At 38.4% G+C, this 21388-nt stretch overlaps 1 protein-coding gene across 2 annotated transcripts in view; it reads left to right on the top strand.

Annotated features, from left to right (window-relative positions):
* Positions 1-21388, top strand: part of NKD1 (NKD inhibitor of WNT signaling pathway 1) — a 289759-nt gene that overhangs the window by 125258 nt on the left and 143113 nt on the right. The window lies entirely within an intron of this gene.

Genomic DNA, 21388 nt, shown 5'->3' with positions numbered 1-21388 from the left:
TACTTTTAGCTGGGAAAAATGTTCGCATAGACTGGTAGGCAACAGAATATCCAGTACAAAGCCAAATGACATCACCGGCTTCTCTGTGTAACAAAAGGCCAATGGCATCCCCCCTTGCTGAGTGAAAATTAGCAGCAGGTCTTTGCACAGTGCACATACTTTGAGAGGAGGGAATTGTGTCATTGTTATTTGCTATTTCCGCAAGTTGACACTTATCTTGTAAGCACATCAACTGTTTGCTTTAGCTCCACAAGTCATTTCCTATACATTATATCAGTTAGTCATGCTGTTCTGCATTGTGTGCAGAAGAGGTTAAATTCCACATGTAAGGAAAGCAAGGAAGAACAACTACCTAAATAACTATAAAGAACAGCTACGAATTTCTTAAAAAGTGACTGTGTGGGTAAACTGATTCAGGCATTTGCTTCTACTGCATTTGAAGCCACATGAGCATATCAAACTCTTAAACTTCTTAAAGGAAATTAAACCAATTCAAATTCTGCCAAGTTACTAAGTTAAAATTGCACCTTTTCTCATTTTTACTTCACCAAAAGCACAGTTATGCGAACAATGGAAGACACCAGCTCCTTTTCACATATATTCCCATATATAAAAAAATACATCCTTATAATCATGGCATATTAGCAGACACTGCCCACTTTTATTAACAAACGTTTGTCTGCTGCATCGTGGCTGGGGAATTGCTTTATCCTTTCTAGGGAATTGTATATCATCTACTTTTTTTTTTTTTTAATTTTATTTTTTTTCCCAGTTCTGATGTCATTGAGGCTTTGGATTTGGTTTTGCCATTTGTATTTATTTAATTAGAGCTATACTGTCATGCAGTGCTTCACTGTACATCTGAGACTTTGGTAAACAGACCGGTAACTCCTCAAGCACAAGGGGAAAATAAGAGGGGGGATAAAAAGCAGGACTATAATGAAATACTACATTCTTTGGCAAATAATAATGAATATTTTATTCTGCTTGGTTTAAACATATTAAACATAATATTGCAAGATTCTGTTAGAGGGCTAGAATATAGGCTTTTTTTTTTTTTCCTCATCTCATCTGTCTTTGTGCTATAGTAGGATCCTGGAAAAAATAAATGCACCTGATCCATGGTTGGATACAAATTCATTAGTCAAGGTTTTCAGAGTCATTGGATTTCTACAGTTGAAACAGTTCAAATATTCATTACCATCACTGCTCTTCAACTTTTCTTTATTTTTAAATATCCCAGGACAATACTATAAAATCCTCATGGAGAGAAAAGTAAAAATTTGTGGCTTCAATTCACCAAACACTTGAGCAAGTGCTTAATTTAAAGCATATGGATAATCCAAATTTGCTTCAGTCATTGGCTTCTGGAGTAGAGCCAATACATTTGGAATGCATCCTGCATATTTATTCTACTATATACATGATTTTATCACGTGTGTGAAGTTGCTTGTGATTAAATTTGTCAATTAGAGTAATTGGATTGAAATGTAACCTGAGAAAAAATTTTCAGTGAGAGATATTCCTACAATAAAGGTAACCTATAAAGGCAGAGAAAGTTTATATATTTATTTATTTTTTGAAAAAAAAAAACAAAAACAACAACTAGCATTTGAGGCTGTTGATATCTGTTTTTTTTTCTTTCTTGAAAAGTAGTAAAAAAAAAAATAATCTAAGTAAAAATGATTGGATTTGTTGGCTTAGATATTAACCTGATACTCCATCTGATGCTTAGGTGTACTAGAAATATCTGGAGAAACTGCATCCAATTTTCTCACCAGGTTTCTCAATAACGTTCTTTGATTCTCCAAATACTGCCCAGAATAGATTCTGTTGACAAAGCTTTAACTTTAGCAGTTCATCTAAAAATATTTCTTTCTTAAAGAACTGATATTGATTGTTTGCAATATTAAAATTAAGATGTGGCAGAGTCTGTCCTTTGCACCTGTCCACCCTGGTGGACGTTTTCTGAGAAATTTAAGGGATGTTCTGGTAGATGGATGCTACCCAGAGCACATATGTTCAGGCAGTGGTGTAAGTCAGAATTCTTATTCCATTGGTTAAAAAAAAAAAATTGTCTGGTAGTAAAAAATAACAAATGAAGTGCTCTAAAAAGAAGTCAGAGTTTCTAAATGATCTGGCTTGTCTCCTACATTATGTGTTTTTATTCTAAGAGAAATTGTAATCTCCCTCAATGGTTGTTCTGCTATGTCATTTTCTGTATACTTTGTATATGGAACAAATACAAGAATATATTATGACCTTTTACAGAAAAGTTGCATGGGCCTAACTGATAAAGTCCATCCTTCCCCACCAACAGGAAGGACTGATATATTTGTTTTAGTATCCATATTATTCAGCTCAGAAACATTGTTGAGGGTGAAGGGCTTCCAGGATGGCTAGAGTGACCCTACAAAATGTTTGATGTGCTACTGTAGGAAGCAGAAATTTCCTTTGGTTTCCTCAGATGGAAACTTGGACTCTTTGTTCCCTAGTTCTCTGATTCCTGGATTACTCTCTTCAAAAGATATTTCAGCTTTTTGTGTTATTTTTAAAACAGGAAGAAACAGTTTTTCTTTGTTTTTAAGTTTATTACTGAAGGCAAACTTGAAAGAACTTTTTAACATAAGTACAAAAACAATAGCATCTGTTTTCCTATCACTGGTTACTAACTAAGGGTCTCAAAGGAAGCTCCATTCCAGCATGACTTGCTTCCATCCACAGCTATGCTACCAGCGTGTCCTGTAGCCATCAGTGGCATTGTTCTTCACCAAGAGGACAGTCAGGCACTGGCACATGCTTCCCAGGGATGTGGTCACAGCAGCAAGCCTGCTGGAGTTCAAGGAGCATTTGGACAATGCTCTCAGACGTAGGGTTTAACTTTAGGTAGTCCTGTGTGGAGGCAGGAGTTGGAGCCGATAATTCTTGTGGGTCCCTTCCAATGCAATATATTCTGTAATTCTATGATTGTGGGAGCCAATGCTGCTCAGGCACACTAACGTGTGGCAAACTTCCATGTGGAAACTTCCTTATGGAAAAGGTGTACAAAATTATTTATAATGTGCCTTTAAAGGAGATAGATGAAGTTTTTGGTGTTTGTGTAAGGTCACAGATTATTAGTAGCTTCTAGTTTACAGGGGCCAGATGCAAGTCAACCAATACATGAAAACCAAAGAGATTTTTCCTTTGGTACTCTTGATTTTACTTACATTTGCATGGGATCTGGCCCAAACTTGGAACTGGAGCTGGATTTTATGTCCTCTCTACTAATCCTCTGAATATTTAATTCCTGAAAGTGAGACCATGAAGCCTTCTTGAACAGGTTTTAAAATAATAATAAATATTTATACACATATAAAATCCAATATACTGAACATTGTTGAAAATCAGGCATTATCCATGACACAACTGAAGGCCACAGGTTTTCCTTGAGACTCCAGTAGCTGCCCATTCCTCTGCCAAACTCTGAAAGGCATAATACTGTTCTAGAATGACTGCAAGTGACAAAGATGGCAGACCTGTTCTCAGTACCTTGGCATCTACTAGAGGTAGATGGCATAGGTGTGAGTTTCAAAAAGAATGAATAAATAACAAATGGAAGCATTAGCATGTTCAGAATTATGCTTCCCTACAGTAATGTCACTATTTGGGATGACTTTAATATGATGTCCTACATTGTGACCAGCTTGCTTTCCTCCTCCTATTCTCCTTCAGATCTCTAATGAACACAGCAAAAACTACCCTGAGTTGTTGTGCTTTCATCTTCAGAGACATCTGGTTTCTTGAATCCATATGTATTTTTAGCTACTCGAGACAGTCAATAGAGAGTATGAAATTACTAATGGAAGAATCAAAGCTCCTGAACAACTTACTGCTATTCTTTTTCTTTTTAATCATCCAGTTTTTCTTTTCCTTCTTCTCTCTGTAACCATTTATGCAAAAATTTTAAAGGTTATAGATGATCCCTTCTCTATTTACCCACTAATCACTGAGTAAGAGAGTTTGCTCAGATCCTGCTCAGTAAGTCAAAATCTGAAAACTCAGCACTAATTATAACTTTTCATTTGATGGTTATGAATACTTAACCTTGTCAGCTCAGATATGAGTGCTTCATTCTGAAGTCTGCAAGTCAAGACTACTTAAGTATTTTAAAAGAGAGACTGCTGGTTTTCACAATGAAGTGAGAGATAATCATTACACATGCATTTCAATGGAACAATAATATCCTCTCTTGCATATCTGTATAGCCAGTGTAGAAGTTTGTAGTGGAAGGATATGAGACATCAGGTCTTTTGATAACCCAGGAGATACTGTTTTGTCTTGTTGTTAGACCCAAAGGTAATGTTGACTTCCAATTAGCATGAACCAGTGCAATGTTAAATGTTTGACTGGAAAACAGACTGGAGGGGAGGGACCAGAAACGTGACTATCAAGTGGGATGCTATAAACCTTGAACGAAGATTTAGGTTTGTGAAAACTCATCTAGATAAGCTTTTTTTTTTTCTTTTTTTTTTTTTTTTATCTCTCTGTCACATTCCACTTATGTATTGTGGCAACCTTTGTTTCCTTAGGCTAACTTTTTATCTGAAAGTAAATGCTGAATTACCACCAATGTAAACTTTATACTCATCCACTTGCAAACTGCAGTGCTTCTGACATCAGAGGTGCCATAAAGTATATCCACTTGAAAGGATAGTACATGGCTAATTTATTGACATGCATTCTTGATCTAACTGCTGAAGAATGATGATTCTCCAGACATACAGCTTTTGTGGGAGATTTTCAAGTAGCTTTTGAACTGATTCAAAGCGTGCCTTTGACTAAGAAATAATTGGTTGCCCTGAACTAAACAAGGTGACTATACTGGTCACCAACTATGACTGTGTAACATCGGGGAATTCTCCTTCTAAGGTGTGTCAGGGAAACCTATTAAATTCATGCTCACATACAGGAGAGCTTCAGGAAACCTGGAAGTTGACACACTGCAACTGAACGCATAGAGAGGATCGCATAGGCAAAGCAGGTGGTTTATGAGAAGCGTTTCCTATACAGAAATGTAAGATGCAACCTTTGTTATTTTAGGAGACGTTGTTTAGTAGAGATAAGATACTGAATTTCAAAGATCTTGGGTACTTACAAGCTGCTGGTGAAACAGAAAACTAGTTTGGCTACTTAATCATGCTGAAAAAGCCAGACTGGTGGGGGAATGCATGTTTTATTGCCTGAGATTGGTATGACTGCATTAGTTGTGTGACCACAAAACTTCAATTAATTTTCATGCAAATTCCCTTAAAACACTGCCCTTAAAACTTAACTTCATACATGATTTATAATGATTATATTTTTCAGAAGAAAATATATTAAAATTTTGCAATAGATTTTGAGAAGATATTTCTCTGCTACCAGTTTCCTTAGGAGCAAGTGCTGAATCCTCCAGGCCTAGGAAATAGAAAATCTTATGCTTGAAATTACAATAAAATAACTTTTTCTACTCACCTATCTGTCCACAGTAGCTACCTGGTTCACATACTTTAATAATCATACCATAAAATTTTATTTATTTATTTATAGGTAAAGTATTTACAGTTTTATAGGTTAGAACAAGTGCAGTGCTTATTTCTGGAACTGTCAAACATCAGAAGTGACATTTGTGCAGGGCTGAGCGCATCCTGGGCATGAGAAAAACTCTTTTGAAGTCACTTTTTCTGGTCTAAGAAAATAGAAAAAATGTATTTATACCTAGTGATTTAACAGTGTTATCACAGCACTTCTAATTAATTCTCTTGTACACAGATATGAAGATAAGCATAATAATTAAAAGTGGGTCAGAATTGAAAGGGGAAACTGAGAAATCCTTATGTAGTTAAATTCTGACTTTCTTGAAGAAAAGCTGATTTTGGATTTAAAGGTTGGCTTTGGGCCCACTCACCTATAGATCTTCAGGAAAACATGCAACAGCTGTATCAGAAAAGAAAATCTCTTCTGGATTTTCACTTTCTGAATCTGTTCTGGTGAACGACCAACACAATGTATCTGAAGAAACCTCTTCAGTGCAGTGCAGACGCCCAGCCCTACTGCTGCCTGAAAACATGGCTGTGTAGTGTGCTTGCTGCAGGTCTTCATTCAGAAGGCTGGCCAGCACTTCATAGCTGATGACTGTCTTGGTGTAGGAGAAAAAAATGCACGGAGAAGCAAAAAATACAGGGAAAATATCTGACTTTTCTTGGGCCTGGAAACAAAGAGGACCTCATGAGTGGAATTAAGCATTCCCTGTGCTTAGTTTTGTGAACTATAAATGAACTTTTCAACTTACGTAATATTCTCTAAGTACTACAGGAGATATATAGCATATACTTGGATCCTGTAGGAAAATGCACTCAAAAGGGATTTCCAAATGTAGTATCTGAAGCATATGTGTATTAAACATTAAACGTTAATGCAGGTGTGCGCCATGTTCCTATCCTTAAGCAGCGATCTCTACACAAGTGAGAGAAGGCAAAGAACTGTGAAGCTTCTTGACCAGCTGTCAAAAGAAGCTTCTCTTCTTGCTGTCAGTAATTACGTCTATGTGCTGCGTAACAGCAACATTCTTTTTCAGAAAATGGAAACGATATGTTAAAGCATAGTGTTAAATATGGACAGGACTTCAAAGGATATTTAAATTAATAACTTTCAGATGTGGCTGGCTGACTGACTAACCAGTCACGTGCGTCTGTTGCAAGCAGGGGGTTCTGGTTTTGTATCACTTTTCAAAGAGGAGCAAAGATGAAGTCTGAGCCACCACAGCTAGCCAACACAATTAACAGAAAAGTGTAGGACATGTTCCACAGAATTAATTAAATGTAGATTAAAAGCATTGTATATAAAGAAGTACTTTGAATCCAAATATTTAAAATTGTTTGTGTACTTACAGAAGTAAAATGTTTTGTTTGTACTTAACAACAGTAGCCATAAAAAGATGCTGTATCTGCTTTTATATTTTGAAGGCTACATATCTCCCAGTGGTAGTTAGTCCTGAGGGAAGGAGGTGATGAGGAAAAGAGCAAGGATCAAGGAAATAAGTGACAAAATTTGTCAGTGAAATATAGATATGAAATAATAGCTTGCACCTAGCTGACTGTCTCCTTACATCCTTTCTACAAAAGTACTATTTGCTGAAGCAGAGCTTCCTAGAGCAGTGTCTCAGCTGGCTGATGTAACCGTGTTACAGCATGGAAGTAGCAATATCAGGATGTCATGAAATTTCTAATGATGCTCTAGACCTAGTACCTGAAAACAATTTCAATGTGTAAATTACTGGTTTGACTAAAAATAAATAAAGGAGTGGGGGAGGAGAAAAATATTCAAAGTTACTCAAGATATTAATTAACAGTAGAGAAATTGCAGTTAGGCTTGGGTGATTTTAAAAATATTTTTCAGGTTAACTGGATTTATTCAGCTTTGCAAAGAAGGAAATGTTTAAAGACACTGGGCCACAGCCTGTTTTGGCTTACAGTCTTGCTCTAGCTATGCCACTAAAGTCAGTGTAAAGGATGGGAGTATTCATGTTTTGGAGTCAGATGCTAACAGCTGGCAAGATCTGTGATCTTTTACCTCTTGATCCTTTCTTAATCCTCCAAGTGTATGCTTAGAAGCAACAGCTTTCCATGCCAAAGCATAACTGTTGATATTTTCCAAGCCTTATTTTCTAGCTATAATAGTTCTGGTACAGTTAAGCTATATGTTTGACAACATACAACTGTATCATCTGGGAATGAGCATTACATTTGGAATACAGGGAGAGCAATGTACAATTCAATACTTTCTAAAGGAAGGTTGAGAGTTTGTTGTTCTGGGTGAGCAAATCAAGTCACTATAAATTAAAAAGAGAGACTTTTGTAATAAATTCCTTCAACAGTCTAGAAGTCATTTTAATCTAATGTTATACTTTAACAAATTTACTAGCAACAATTATGTGGCAACCTCTAGTCAGAGATACAGTCTGTACTTACAAATCCCTTTAATTGTTACGGGTAATTTCAGTTTCCTGGAGCATTTTATTTGTATTGTTTACTTTTTAGGTCTGCCATCGATTAAACAAATCTTAGGGGATTTTCTGAAAACTTACTAGAGTACAACCTCTCCATGCACCCTTGTTCTGTTTATCTAAAGCTACACCAAAGCTGGAACCAGAGTACATGTGTGGGAAGGACATATGGCTAGGTAGAAGACAACATATGTCTTTACTATGCAGTTACCATGAAGTTAGTTTGGATAGCATCTGTTGTTTGTTTGAACAGCTTTTTTTTTTTTTTTTTTTTTTTTTGTAGGGGGAATGGTACAATCTGTTTAAAGGGGACCTGCAAAGAGAAGCAAGGAAAGGGTTTGTGTCTAAGTCCTTTTTTTTTTTTTTTTTTTTTCCTTGTATTTAAGGAAGAATTGCTTTGGCTTGCTTTTTGCCTTAGAAGTTTCAGGACTTTGAAGCATTATCTTTCATGGTTTTGTTGCAGGCATTTTTGGATCACTGAAGCTCAGGGAGTTTTGTCAGCTTTAAATGGAAGGGGGAGTAGGTATGCACTCCTAACAAAGAGGATTTCTCCAAGATCCCCCAGTGAAATGCATTCGTATTTCCATTACCATTAGAGTACTTAACAACCTCATGTATTTTTAGGGACCTGCAAAGTTGCCTGGTGTTGAGCATCTTATTTGACATATTCATTTATTTGGCAGACCTTGTGGTGATCTGTTACTGCCGTTCAGGCTGCATGTACTTGTGTGGTGGAGCAGATGTTCATCCTTTCAGCCCCTAGGAGCCCCTGTCCATCAGGCTGCAAACACTGCTGTTAGACCCAGGCACAAAGAAGCGGGAGCAGCACAAGGTACATCCTGGCCCCTGGTTGATTCCAGGTGCTGGACTGAGACAGCTGCCCCAAACCCTCCAGAGCTGCACCCTTTGCTGAGGGGTGGCCTACCGAAAACCCGAAGCCCTGTCAGCCATCTTGAATTTACCTCAGAGACTTCCCAACCCCAGACCTCGACTTAACTCAGCAACGCTTTCTAAGCTTTGAGTGGCTCCAAGACCTCCCTCCCCTATTATGTAAAAAGAATTTACATAAAACCTCACACATTGAGTGGGACAGAACTTGGCCACTGTGGTGGTGTTTTGCTAAGCAAGTACAAATATAGAGGCAGACTCAGTTTTGGCAGGAAAAAATTCCTATCTCAGTTAATAGTCCTTTCACATGTGTGATCTCTCAGATCTCTCAAATCAACTGGTTTGCCACTTGTCTTTTACTCTTCAAAGAAAAGCAGAGAAGGCCAACCTGGATTTCTGTGGTGCTTAGTGTTTTATTTTAGGAATTCTGAAACTCAAAAAGAGGAGACAGAGGGACAGGGGAGGGCAACTTACAATACTCATCTGAGCATTGTAATTGCTCGTATGAATACTTCTAGTATTTGAATTTGAATTCTCTGAGGGCATCTTGGTATTATGAAAAACAACATGTTCAGTTAGGAAATTCAGTTTTAAGTTGGCCCTCACATCACCCAGGCTGGATGAAAACCACAAGCTTGAACGCAGCAGACTCCGGGAAGTCTGATCTGTCATTATAGTTCCAGGGTCCAAGGCCTGGAGTGAGGGGAGCACACAAACTAGACAAAGGAAAACACATTCTAAATATTTCAGTATTGTCCCCTTTTGTTGTTTACCTACTATTCTTTTTTATGCTAAAGTGGATTGACAATGTTTCAGGAAATTTTATTTTGTTGAGAGGGGGAAAAATACCTAGTTTAAAAAAAAAAAAACTTTGTTCATTTCCTTTTGCTTATGGTTCTGATGTTTTACAAACATCTTTCATCTTTCTACCATCACTTAAGAATAGCAATATAACTTTTAATGACAGGATTCAATAAAACCATGCATATTATCCCTTGTTTGGGTGTAGGAAAGTTTAAAAAAAAATGGAGAGACTAGGACAGGTGTTTCCTTTTGGCTTGTTTTGTTATACACTTTATAGTAACAATGATTTTTTAAATATAACAGTTTTGTTAAAATATTTTGAATATTATTGCAGTACAAAACTTGTTTAAAAGTCGTTTCTCCTCAGACAAAAAATGACCTAACTCTACAAGACACAACTAAAAAATAAACTTCTAGGACACTCAAGCAAAATACTGTGCAGTTAATGGACCGGGACAATCAACTAGATAATCACGGAATCACAGAATTGTAGGGGTTGGAAGGGACCTCGAAAGGTCATCGGGTCCAACCCCCCTGCCAAAGCAGGTTCCTTAGAGCAGGCTGCCCAGGTAGGAATCCAGACGGGCCTTGAATATCTCCAGAGAAGGAGACTCCACAACCTCCCTGGGCAGCCTGTTCCAGTGCTCCGTCACCCTCACCGTGAAGAAGTTCTTTCTCATGTTGGTGCAGAACTTCCTGTGCTCCATCTTGTGGCCATTACCCCTTGTCCTGTCCCCACAAACCACTGAAAAGAGGTTGGCCAAATCCCTCTGTCTCCCACACCTCAGGTATTTATACACATTGATGAGATCCCCTCTCAGTCTTCTTTTCTCCAGGCTGAACAGACCCAGGTCTCTCAGCCTTTCCTCACAGGGAAGATGCTTCAGGCCCCGTATCATCTTTGTGGCCCTCCGCTGGACTCTTTCCAGGAGATCCCTGTCTTTTTTGTACTGGGAAGCCCAGAACTGGACACGATATTTATTAACACTGGACATAATATTTATTGCAGAAGTGTCTAAGGACTGTAGTAGCTCACAAGATGAAGATGACTCAGGAATACTTTTATTTTGCTTAAAAGTACATTACAAAAGAATTGATGTCTTTCTGCCCTAGTCATCATGTATATAGCCTTGGCTGGAGAGTAGTATAGGTGTGAACAAAATGGGGACAATCCAGAGGAAAGCAAGAAGGGTGATCAGAGGTGTTGTAAATATGGCTTAGGAGGAAAGACTGAAAGAAATAGGGCTCTTTACTTAAAGACTAATAGAAAACATAATATGCAAGTGTGCAAAAGCTGTGAAAAGAAGAAAGGAAGAATCTATGCTTTACATCTATGAGGCACAAGAAGGGAAATAATGAGCTTAACTTGTGTTGAATGGCTTCTAGCTAAATGTTAAAAAAAAACAAAACAAAAAAAAACAACACTATTAGTTAAGCTAAAAAATGCTAGTGTACAGAGAGGTGCTGAAGCTTTATTTTGAATGACTTTAGATCTACCAGAAATAACAAGAAAAAAAAAATAAGACCCTTCTCTGGGAGTAAGGCACTAAATACCTTTTGGAAGTCCTTTCTGGCCTTAGTTACCACGATTCTCTCCTGAGTGTATCTGGCTAAGTGCGTGGCTTACTTATTCCTGCTCCTCTTCTGTATGTCTTTCCATGTACCTTTGGAAGGCCAGGGTACCCAGCTTGGGCCCACAATACCTCAGTTCTCCTGTCACAATAGGCAGAGCAAATTTGTTTTGGTAAACCCTATGGTTCATCTTAGACCTCTGTAATTTGAATTCATATTTTAGCAACTTTACTCCTAGTGAAGACATCTAAATTCCACTTTTTGACCTACTGTGCAGTAACTCAACTGCCAAACCTGCCTGAGTGCTGATTTGAATATTCAGTTGTAAGACTGGGACACCCTTTGAAGATGTGTATGTTTGAACACTGGTTTGGCTGCATTACAGGGAAAATGAAGACATGGAAATATATTAAGCAATGCTGAATAGCTGCTAGAGGTTTGGTTGAAGAGCTCTAAGGAAGAAATGTAAAATTTATTTTTGTACAACGTTTAGCTAATTTATCAGAATATTCTTCAACTACTGATCCATGTAGTATGTGTTATATTTTAAGGTGTAGATTGTTGGGTTTTTTATTGACAGCAAGACTAAAGAAGTAATTTTAATTTAAGTCATTTTATTTATATGCACCCCTAAACATATTTGTGTGCACAGGGAGCTCCAATTATGGTGTAATTAGAGTAACATGAGAGCCTTAGGATCAGGAGTTCAAATTTATATTTGTAAATATTCCACTAACATCTAAAACACTCTTCAAAGATGTTTATTATCTCCATTTTCTGATTGATGGGGTTGTCATGCTTTTAAATACAAACCACACTAGTATTAACAGAGAGAGAGTTTCACCTATATACAAGACCTTTATTACTTGAATGTTTGAATGATTGTAACTGTAAGATAATTGGAGCAGGAAGTTTAAATACATGAATGTGAGGGGGAAGAAGCTAAAGAGCTGAGCCTGCACTCCTCTCTTGTATCTACATAACATCTAGATTATTATTATTAATTTTATTGAACACTAAAAAATGATATAAAAAGCAGAAAGAGAACATAAGCAGTATGGCCAACTGTGTTTTTATTTATTTAACTTTTTTTTTTTACTTTTTTTTTTTTTTTCCAGGAGAGGTTTAGGGATTTGGGAGATGATGCAGGCTTTTGGATTCTTGGAAAAAAAAAACTTTCATTTTTTAAAGTATATGACAACATTGGTTCATCCAGTGTTGTCCAAAGAAAATTCTGTTCTATGTGATCAAATTCCTTACTGGTATGCAATACGGGAAGTGATGTTCATGCAGCAGATTCATCTATTTATTCACATATTACCAATAGGTTATGGCATGATTTGGTTTCTGGATATTGTCTGTTCTATTCCTTTCAGGAAAAAGTTAGACTGGTTGTTATTTCTGGAAATAACTCCTATAGAGAAGCCTGACAAGTATCTTATTGATCCAAGACAAATGTGGAAAGAGGAGATTTTTGGCAAAAACAGATGAGAAGTAACATTTCTTAGCTGATACGATTTTAAAAATCTGTTCTTACAGTCTTTACTCAAGTAAACTATCATCAGCCTTAGCTGGGATTTCTTTAATGATGCCTATAAGAAAATATTTCTGTTTTATCTTTTTGTTCTCTTTTGTTTTTCAGTGTTGATTCTGGAGCATGTTTTATGATTAACTGATTGCTGAGAGCAGTTCAGCTTTATAATAAACCAAACCTTTAAGATTAGTATTTGTCTCTCACTCTGGGATAGCAGATTAAGATTATGGTTTGGGAACTGATGGCCTTCAGAGCTGGAAACCCGCTGACATTCCACTCTGCCAGAGAGCTGGGTTGGGGCAGGTGGCTGTACAGAGTTGTAGCCCAGTGTGTACTGGGAGCCACTGGTGTGATCCATTCCCCACTGCTGGAGTAGTGCTTGGGGTGGGCCTGGAGGCCTTCAGACTGGGTTCCCCGGGGAGGCATGCCCAGCCTGGAGAGCTGGGATTGGGCTGGCTTAAAGATGGAACTGTAGCTCCATACATATTTGGTCTCGGAGTGACTGAAACAACAATTTAAAGGAGAAGTTTCAATCTTTAATGAATAAATACCTTACTCAAGTGCATTTTTTAAGGCATCTGCAATTGTAGAAAGTCAATGTTTTGCTGTTGAAATGCCATGTAGCAGAAAATGTGTATGATTATTCTTTCGTGAATGGTGAGATGCACCTGGTCTAATCCTTGGTGACTGCTGTCATTTTACTTTAACTAAAGAAATTAATTTTTGTGAGGTTTTGGAAAAAAAGATTAACTCAAATTAATTTTTCTTTGGGAATAAGTCATACCATCTGCTAATTTATTCTCTGGTGCACTTATGTTTTCAATTGGTTAACTGCTTCAGTGAGGGAAGAAAGGGGACAGAATAGTTTGTCTGTTGCTCCAGGGAGACTTGCTAAAGCTAATATGTTGCATCAGTTGAAAAGGAAAAGAAGGGGAAAGGTATGGATTTCCTAACACCATCTGTATCACATACATGAAGGATGAATTCCTCACACAGCAAAAGAGGTGGAAGAAGCATCCTTGGAATAAACAGATTAGCGGTAGCTCTGTTGATACGGTATAGGTGGGGGTGGGAGAGAGGTTATGTTGCTAACAGCTTGGATTAGTTTTGTGGTTTCTAGAAAAGATTAATTTCTTAAGAGGCCTTCTCCCTGCTGCAGGAGAAATGAAGTCAGATCTGGACATGAAAACTTGGGTGGTTATGACTGAGGCACTCTTTAGCACAAGATTCGCTCTCTAGCTAGGAGCTTTTATGTCCTTGTACTGTGTTCTATTTTATTTTTGTCTGAGATAAAGACCTGGGTCTTTCTGGGTTGTTGAGACCTCTGGAATTTGACTTCAGTTGTGGAGAAGCAGAGGTTGTGCAGGCCACCCACCCGAATTGCTGATTTAGTACAGTCCTGCAGTCGTTGACTTGAGTATTGTCAAAAACCATGTCATACTATCTGAACAAACACACCTCTATCTGCAAGTGAGGACTCATCCGATCCTTTTAGCAAGCCCGTGTCAGCTTAAAACACACCTTTTGCAGATTGTTTTTGCCCTTTCTAGCTATGGACATAGGTCTAGAAATGACTGATACTCATTGAGTCTGATCAGTTTTCCTATTCTGAGCCATAAATATCCAGAGAAATAGCTTTCTCCCTCTTCTGAGATACTAGTACTTAACAGTAAATGCTTTTCTAGCAGCATTACATAAGACTGAAAAAACATTTAGCAAACCGCGTTTTAATGACACTAAGCTATGGCTTCGACAGGAAGCGGGGATGCATTGCTCTAACATCTATGGTATGGGTTTGGTGCCAAGAAACAAAACTGAGTGACTGCATGTGAAACAGTGCAGGCCACTGTTATTGCAGCATATAATCTAATGTGAAAATCCAAACAAGTAGGACTCACCCAGCATGCAAAAAAGTTTAATGGGACTAGAGGGAACAACAGACTTGAAACAGTGCTGGTTTTGCTGAAATATGAGTCTACACTGAGAGGGGGGAAGTAGCTGGTATACAATCACCACTACATTGCTGTTTATTGCTTTATGGAATTCCCTGCAATTCCTGCTTCTCCCTATGTTTTATTAATCAAAGTGAGGGATTGTGTTCAAAGTCACAAGGTGTTCCTTCTATAGCATTTGCTTTCTTGAGTATGGAAGAGGATTCCCTGTGTCCTCCACAGTGCTGACAGGCCTTTGGTCCCCTCCTTGTTCCCTCCCTCCTATTTCTATTTCATTGTGGCACACACCTGTGGGTAGATGGATGACCACATCCAGAAAGGTAGAAAGGGATTTAATGTTTCAAATTCCTTTGCCTCGGAGATGTGAGCATTACCTACTGGTCTTCATGTTCTTCTTTCGTGTTTAATAAATTTGCCCTTCCTTGCGAAGGAGACTTTGCTAAGAGGACATTATGTCCTCAGCTGAAGCACTTGCCATGAAGCGCTATTCTGGAGTTTTCTTCAGTTCATTCTACCTCAGAATGGTGGCTTTTAAGAAACTGCTATCTAGTAAGAAATGTTTTCTTGAATCTTTTCTCTCTCAAATGCAAATCTCTCACAGGGCTCTTAATACTTTGCATTTATGTGACACTTTTTGTCAGAAGCTTTCAAACTGCAGTGTATTATGATTTTTGAAAGTAAGAAAATTCTACCTTAGATACATGTTTTTAATTAGACTAAACAAACAGTAACGAAGTCGTGGCCCTGATCTGCAGGTTGATCCCACTGATTGAACCCAGCTCTCACATGAATTCTTTGTGAAACAGGGGCCTAACTTTGGATGTCTTTCTTCTGGAAATGAAGGAGCTCAGCTGCACCACATGATTAGCTTTTTAAGCAAATAACTTTTTGGCTATCAATGGAGGGAGCCCAGGAGGAATGACCTGCAGGTGTGGAGGAAAATTTAACTTCTCAACCATGCAGTACTAATTCTTTGTTCTGCTGTTGCAGGATTAGAGCTCAATGGGAAAGAAAAAGATCAATGACATTTAAGGCTTTGTCTGTGCTGGGGTAGGATTTTTATGTTCTCAGCACCCATAACTGGGAACAGATTTTCAATACTACTCAACTCCCACTAGATGCTTAAGTACATACTAGCCATTAAAAACAACTCAGCACCAAATGTTGTGAACTCCTGAAAATCCACCCACTTGTTTGGGTGCTTAAGTTCCCTTTTGAGAAATATAGCTCTGTATTTAAAAAAAAAAAATCTTAATTCCCCAAAATAGCACATAAAATTTATACTGTGTGTGGTGCTTCTGCAAACTTAAGCTAACTGCAATTAATGGTGTCTACAATATGGTCACTGTTGTGGAAATTCCATTAGCAAAAATCCCAGAGTAGGCACCCACCTAGAAGTAAGCAAACTTCAGGAGAGAATTTCACAGAATCACAGAATCGTCTAGGTTGGAAGAGACCTCCAAGATCATCTAGTCCAACCTCTGTCCTGACACTAACAAGACCTCCACTAAACCATATCACTAAGGGCTACATCTAAACCTCTTTTAAAGACCTCCAGGGATGGCGACTCAACCACCTCCCTGGGCAGTCCATTCCAATGCCTAACAACCCTTTCAGTAGAGAAGTTCTTCCTAACATCCAACCTAAACCTCCCCTGGCACAACTTTAGCCCATTCCCCCTCGTCCTGTCACCAGGCACGTGGGAGAATAGACCAACCCCCACCTCTCTACAGCCTCCTTTAAGGTACCCCTGAGCCTCCTCTTCTCCAGGCTAAAGAACCCCAGCTCCCTCAGCCACTCCTCCTAAGACTTGTTCTCCAGACCCCTCACCAGCTTCGTTGCCCTTCTCTGGACTCTCTCAAGCATCTCCATGTCTTTCCTGTAGCGAGGGGCCCAAAACTGAACACAGTACTCAAGGTGCGGCCTCACCAGAGCCGAGTACAGGGGGACAATCACTTCCCTAGACCTGCTGGCCACACTGCTTCTTATACAGGCCAGGATGCTGTTGGCCTTCTTGGCCACCTGAGCACACTGCTGGCTCATATTCAGCTGCCTATCAACCAGTATTCCCAGGTCCTTCTCTGCCAGGCAGCTTTCCAACCACTCATCTCCCAGCCTGTAGCGCTGCTTGGGGTTGTTACGCCCCAGGTGCAGGACCCGGCACTTGGCCTTGTTGAACTTCATACAGTTGACCTCAGCCCATCCGTCCAGCCTATCCAGATCCTCCTGCAGAGCCTTCCTTCCTTCGAGCAGATCGACACACGCACCTAACTTGGTGTCATCTGCAAACTTACTGAGGGTGCACTCGATCCCCTCATCCAGGTCATCGATAAAGATATTAAATTTGAAATGATTCAAACTGTTTCTCAAGACTATTGAAACTTAAACCATAAGCCTCTTTGAAGTTTAGGATGTTCTTTTGTTAGTAACCCATATTATTACATTTTTGTCTTCTAATTTCTGGGATTTTGATAGACCTGAATAGACAATTTAAAGCACAAAGATTTTATCCCTCATATTTTTATTCTAGAACTGACAAAATAACATGTTAGGGAATGGCTGAAGGCTTTTGACTTGGCCAGAAGTAAAAACTGTCTGCAACTGTCTTAGGAAAGTTCTATTAAAAGTGCTTTTGTTTAGGAAGCTAGCATGTAGTTATTATTTTAAGGAGGTGAATTTAATTAATCACAATTCACAAGATAGTCAGCACTCCTAGGTCATATTAATGTAATTCTTAGATTTAAAACTAGTTATCCAGGCAAATTTGAACCAGTTGACTATGCTACAGTGATTTCTGGTCCTCGTGTGTTTGAGCATCCTCTACTTCTGGAGCCAAGTCAGTGTTGGAGAATTTTGTCTTCTGTCAGCATCTTTCCGAGTGCTGAAGAGGTAGGATTCCCCAAGAGCATTGCTGACATGACACCTAGATTGGCTAGTGAGACTGCTTTGCAAATATTACTTATTTCACTGGCGTGGCGGAGGTCATAGTACTGTAATTAGACAAAGTGTAGCTGAGTCGCCATGAAGAAGATTTTGCCAAACTGATACACAAGTACATTGGTCATGGTGGAAATGTAGCCTGGTTGGATGGTGCACCTACACTGATGGCTTTCCACTGCTTTTTCTCTCCTATTCTTTATGTGATGAAGAGCAGTTTATTTTGAGTTTTGTATTCTGCTGAACAAGTCTGTTAGTTGAGATTCCACTTTGAGGAACTTGGAAGTTGTGGGGATTTTTTTATTTTTGTTTTGTTTTGTCTTGTTTTGAAGATATAATGAGGACTTCGCGCTGGAAGCCTGCAGCAATCCTGTTATGCTGTGATTAATGTCACTGTATAATTCTGACAAGCTGAAGCCCTCCCAGGGTGCTCATTCATCATGAATCTCTCTATAGCTCTTATTTATTTATTGAACAACATGTAAGCACAGTTCCCTTTTTTGTTTAATGTATCAGCATTTCAGTGTATGTGGACTTCAAGGTTTCAGTTTTGTTGACAATAATGAGATCATCCAGACAATTATCGTTTGATTTTCACTTCACTAGTGAGGAAGATTAAAGAAAAGTTAAGGAGCTTTGTCTGTTTCCTGTTACCCATTTACTGAGGGGGAAGAAAAACTAACTGTTTAAAATGTATAAATTATGAGATTTTAGATCATGCTCAAACAGTACGTGAGGAGACTGCATACCATCAGTTCATTGGAGTTTCGAATGGGTCAAGCTGGCTTTCTGCTTAACTAAACCGTGGCTTGGATCCTCACTTAAACAGCAGGTATGAGTTAAGGTCCAAGGCATATCCTATATGTCTACCACATACGAGCATTCATCCAGCTACTACACCTTCAAATTCTTCACAGTGCAAAGATTAATTGCTTGTACAAGGGTCTGCACCTAGCATTAGCATTTTGTTAAAGCATCCAGGCTCCTGCAGCTCCCTGCCCTGTCCTGACATGTTTCATTGGGAGAATAAAAATGGATAGGAAGTCAGTAGAATTGTAGAATATAGTAGAATAGTTGAGTTGGAAGGGACCTACAAAGATCATCAAGTCCAGCTGCCTGACCACCTCAGGACTAGCCCAAAATTAAAGCATGTTATTGAGCATGAACTGGTAATAGGATGCCATATAAGGTTTCAAAATCAGGGATGTGCAGTGGCATGGGCCACAGTGGCAATAAGAATGCTGGTCACATTCTTTAACACATTGGAAACTGCTCAGATACAGCTGTGATAGGTGTTGTATAAGAGTCTGAAGTAAAGTGATTCTCAGTACAGAAGTAACACTACACCTACACAAAAATGTATTGCTCTGGACACTTTAAGATCAGACATAAATATCAAGAAGTTGGAGGGAATTCAGAAAAGATCCACAATCATGATTAAAGAGCACAGAAAGATGATGGCAAGAAAAGATGAAAAGAACTAGATGTGCATAGCTATATGATGATTAAGAAGGTGCATAAGCTTCTACAGCTAATTGAAGTGTATAAATGTAAAGGAAGGAACATAACTCTTTGGAGCGTTACGAGGGCTTGTAACTGGGAGTAGCTGGATGAAATTAATCAAACAAAAATTTAGGTTGGGAAATTTCCAAACAGTGGACCATATGTTCCCTTCTGGCGTAAAAACGTGTGAAGGGGAACAAAACACTCTAAAAGCCATGTGGTGTTTGAAGTGCAGCTGTTGTTCCACATTCTCTCCCTTGCTTTGTGAAAGTAAGGGCCAGGGCCAGGTTTCTGAATTGCACATACTATCAACACAAGTGTTAGAAAAACCAGGAAATCCGTAGTTAAGCTTATCCAGCTCTTGAAGTCCCAGTTACAAGTTGTACCTTTGCTTTTCAACCTTGCCCATTTTTACTTCCCATGTGTCCTTCCTCCACCCAAACCTTGACTCACATGGAGGTTCTGTGTTCAGAAATGTATGTTTTCGCTTTGTTGGGAAAGTTGATTGAAGCTTGGAAGTATATGATTCATATATGGACAGCCTTTTGGTTCAGGTTAAGTTCAAGTGTGTTGAAGAGTGGACAATGAAGGGAGTTGTACAGTGCCGAATATTGTAACCATATTTAACACGAGTCCTGATAAACAAGTTTAATACCTCCTTTCCCTGTGACAGTTTGTGTATGTGGCTGAAGTTACCACTTTGTATGGGGGACAGAGTTCTTCATGGCTTAAGGTTAACAGTGAGAAGTGCTGTAGAGAAAGAGAATTTTTATACTTTGCTAGAGTAAGAACTCAGTGTGTAATTTCTGGGTTATTTTGTCTTTTCTTTGCATAGAGTACAAATATGGGGGGGACCTCAACCATTTATTCCCCCCCCCCCCCTTAGAAGACCATTTAAAAAGTCTTGCTTTTAGACAGGGCCTTCTCAATTTTACTGAGTCCTGATGTCCTCCAAATTGCCCCCTCCAAGTGCTTCCTAACTTCTCCACACTCCCTACAGCTGTATTCCAGATTGTCCAGTGAAGAATTACTATGTCATGTTTGGAGACTAAATACAATCATTCATGTATTTCAGCAAGACTGAATTCTGTTTGTTTAAATGCATGTTTCAACATTAATTATAGAGTCATTGCTGATTTCTTCTTAATAAAAGTCCAGAGAACATAATATGTCATACAGTGACGGTATTTTGGTTTTTCTGTTTGCATTTTTCTAAAAGAAACATTTTGTCCAAGACAGTTCTCCTATTTCCAGATTTTAAACAGACGTGGGTCATTTGAAAGTAGGCCAAAGGAGCTTGAAATCTTAAATCTATATAAACTATTTTTTAGAGAGACAGTATTTATCCATTTGTCGTGTATTTTATGTCACCTTTTGTTACCAAATCTCTAAATCTTCAAGCAAATATCTCTAAATTTCCCAACACACAACTAAATCTAAGCATCCTTCATATTTTCAGTTTGTTTGAGAAGGAACTTAGACTATTCAAACCAAAGTCCTTTAAAAAACAGAAGGAATCTCCATTTTCCACTAAAATAATTTTATTTAGGCAAAAATTGCTGCTGATGTAAAGAGGCAAGGTTTGCCAGCTTACACTAAACATCAGCTTGGTCTACAGCTGTTCAGAGTAGCCTTCATGTCTTTCTATTAGATTGTAAAATGTATATTTACATTTTAAGCATTATTGCTCATACATTTTGACAATAGTAATTGCTCTATTTTATAAACATTTAAGAGACCCTAGATAGCTTTGAGTTTTCTTGTATTAATACATGCAAGTAAATAACACCATATTAACCAAAACCTAGCAACGTCTTTTTTTTTTTTCTTTTTCAGTGTTCACTTTAATGTTCCCAAACACCAAACAATAAATGAAATAGACCTGCACCCAAACTGAATTAAAATTTCATCAAAAGCACAAAGGCAAGAGAATTCTGAATTAGCTGAACCTTTGCCTCCTGCTGTGTATCTAGATGTTGCTGGAGTCCCCTAACCTTGATTAGTGTCGGCACCAAAGGCTATGTGTTATTGTAGATCAACTCACACAATTACTGCTGACATCTTTAATCTAGCTTTATAAGCAGAAAAAGATATAACAATGTCTAGTGTTTAGAAGCTGGAGCTACAGAAATTCAGACTTGAAGTAACGTGACCATTTTTAACAGGAAGGGT

The sequence above is a fragment of the Anser brachyrhynchus genome (genome assembly GCF_964034855.1).
Source record: "Anser brachyrhynchus genome assembly, chromosome: 12".
Lineage (NCBI taxonomy): Eukaryota > Metazoa > Chordata > Aves > Anseriformes > Anatidae > Anser > Anser brachyrhynchus.
This window is presented reverse-complemented; position numbering and strand designations above follow the sequence as displayed.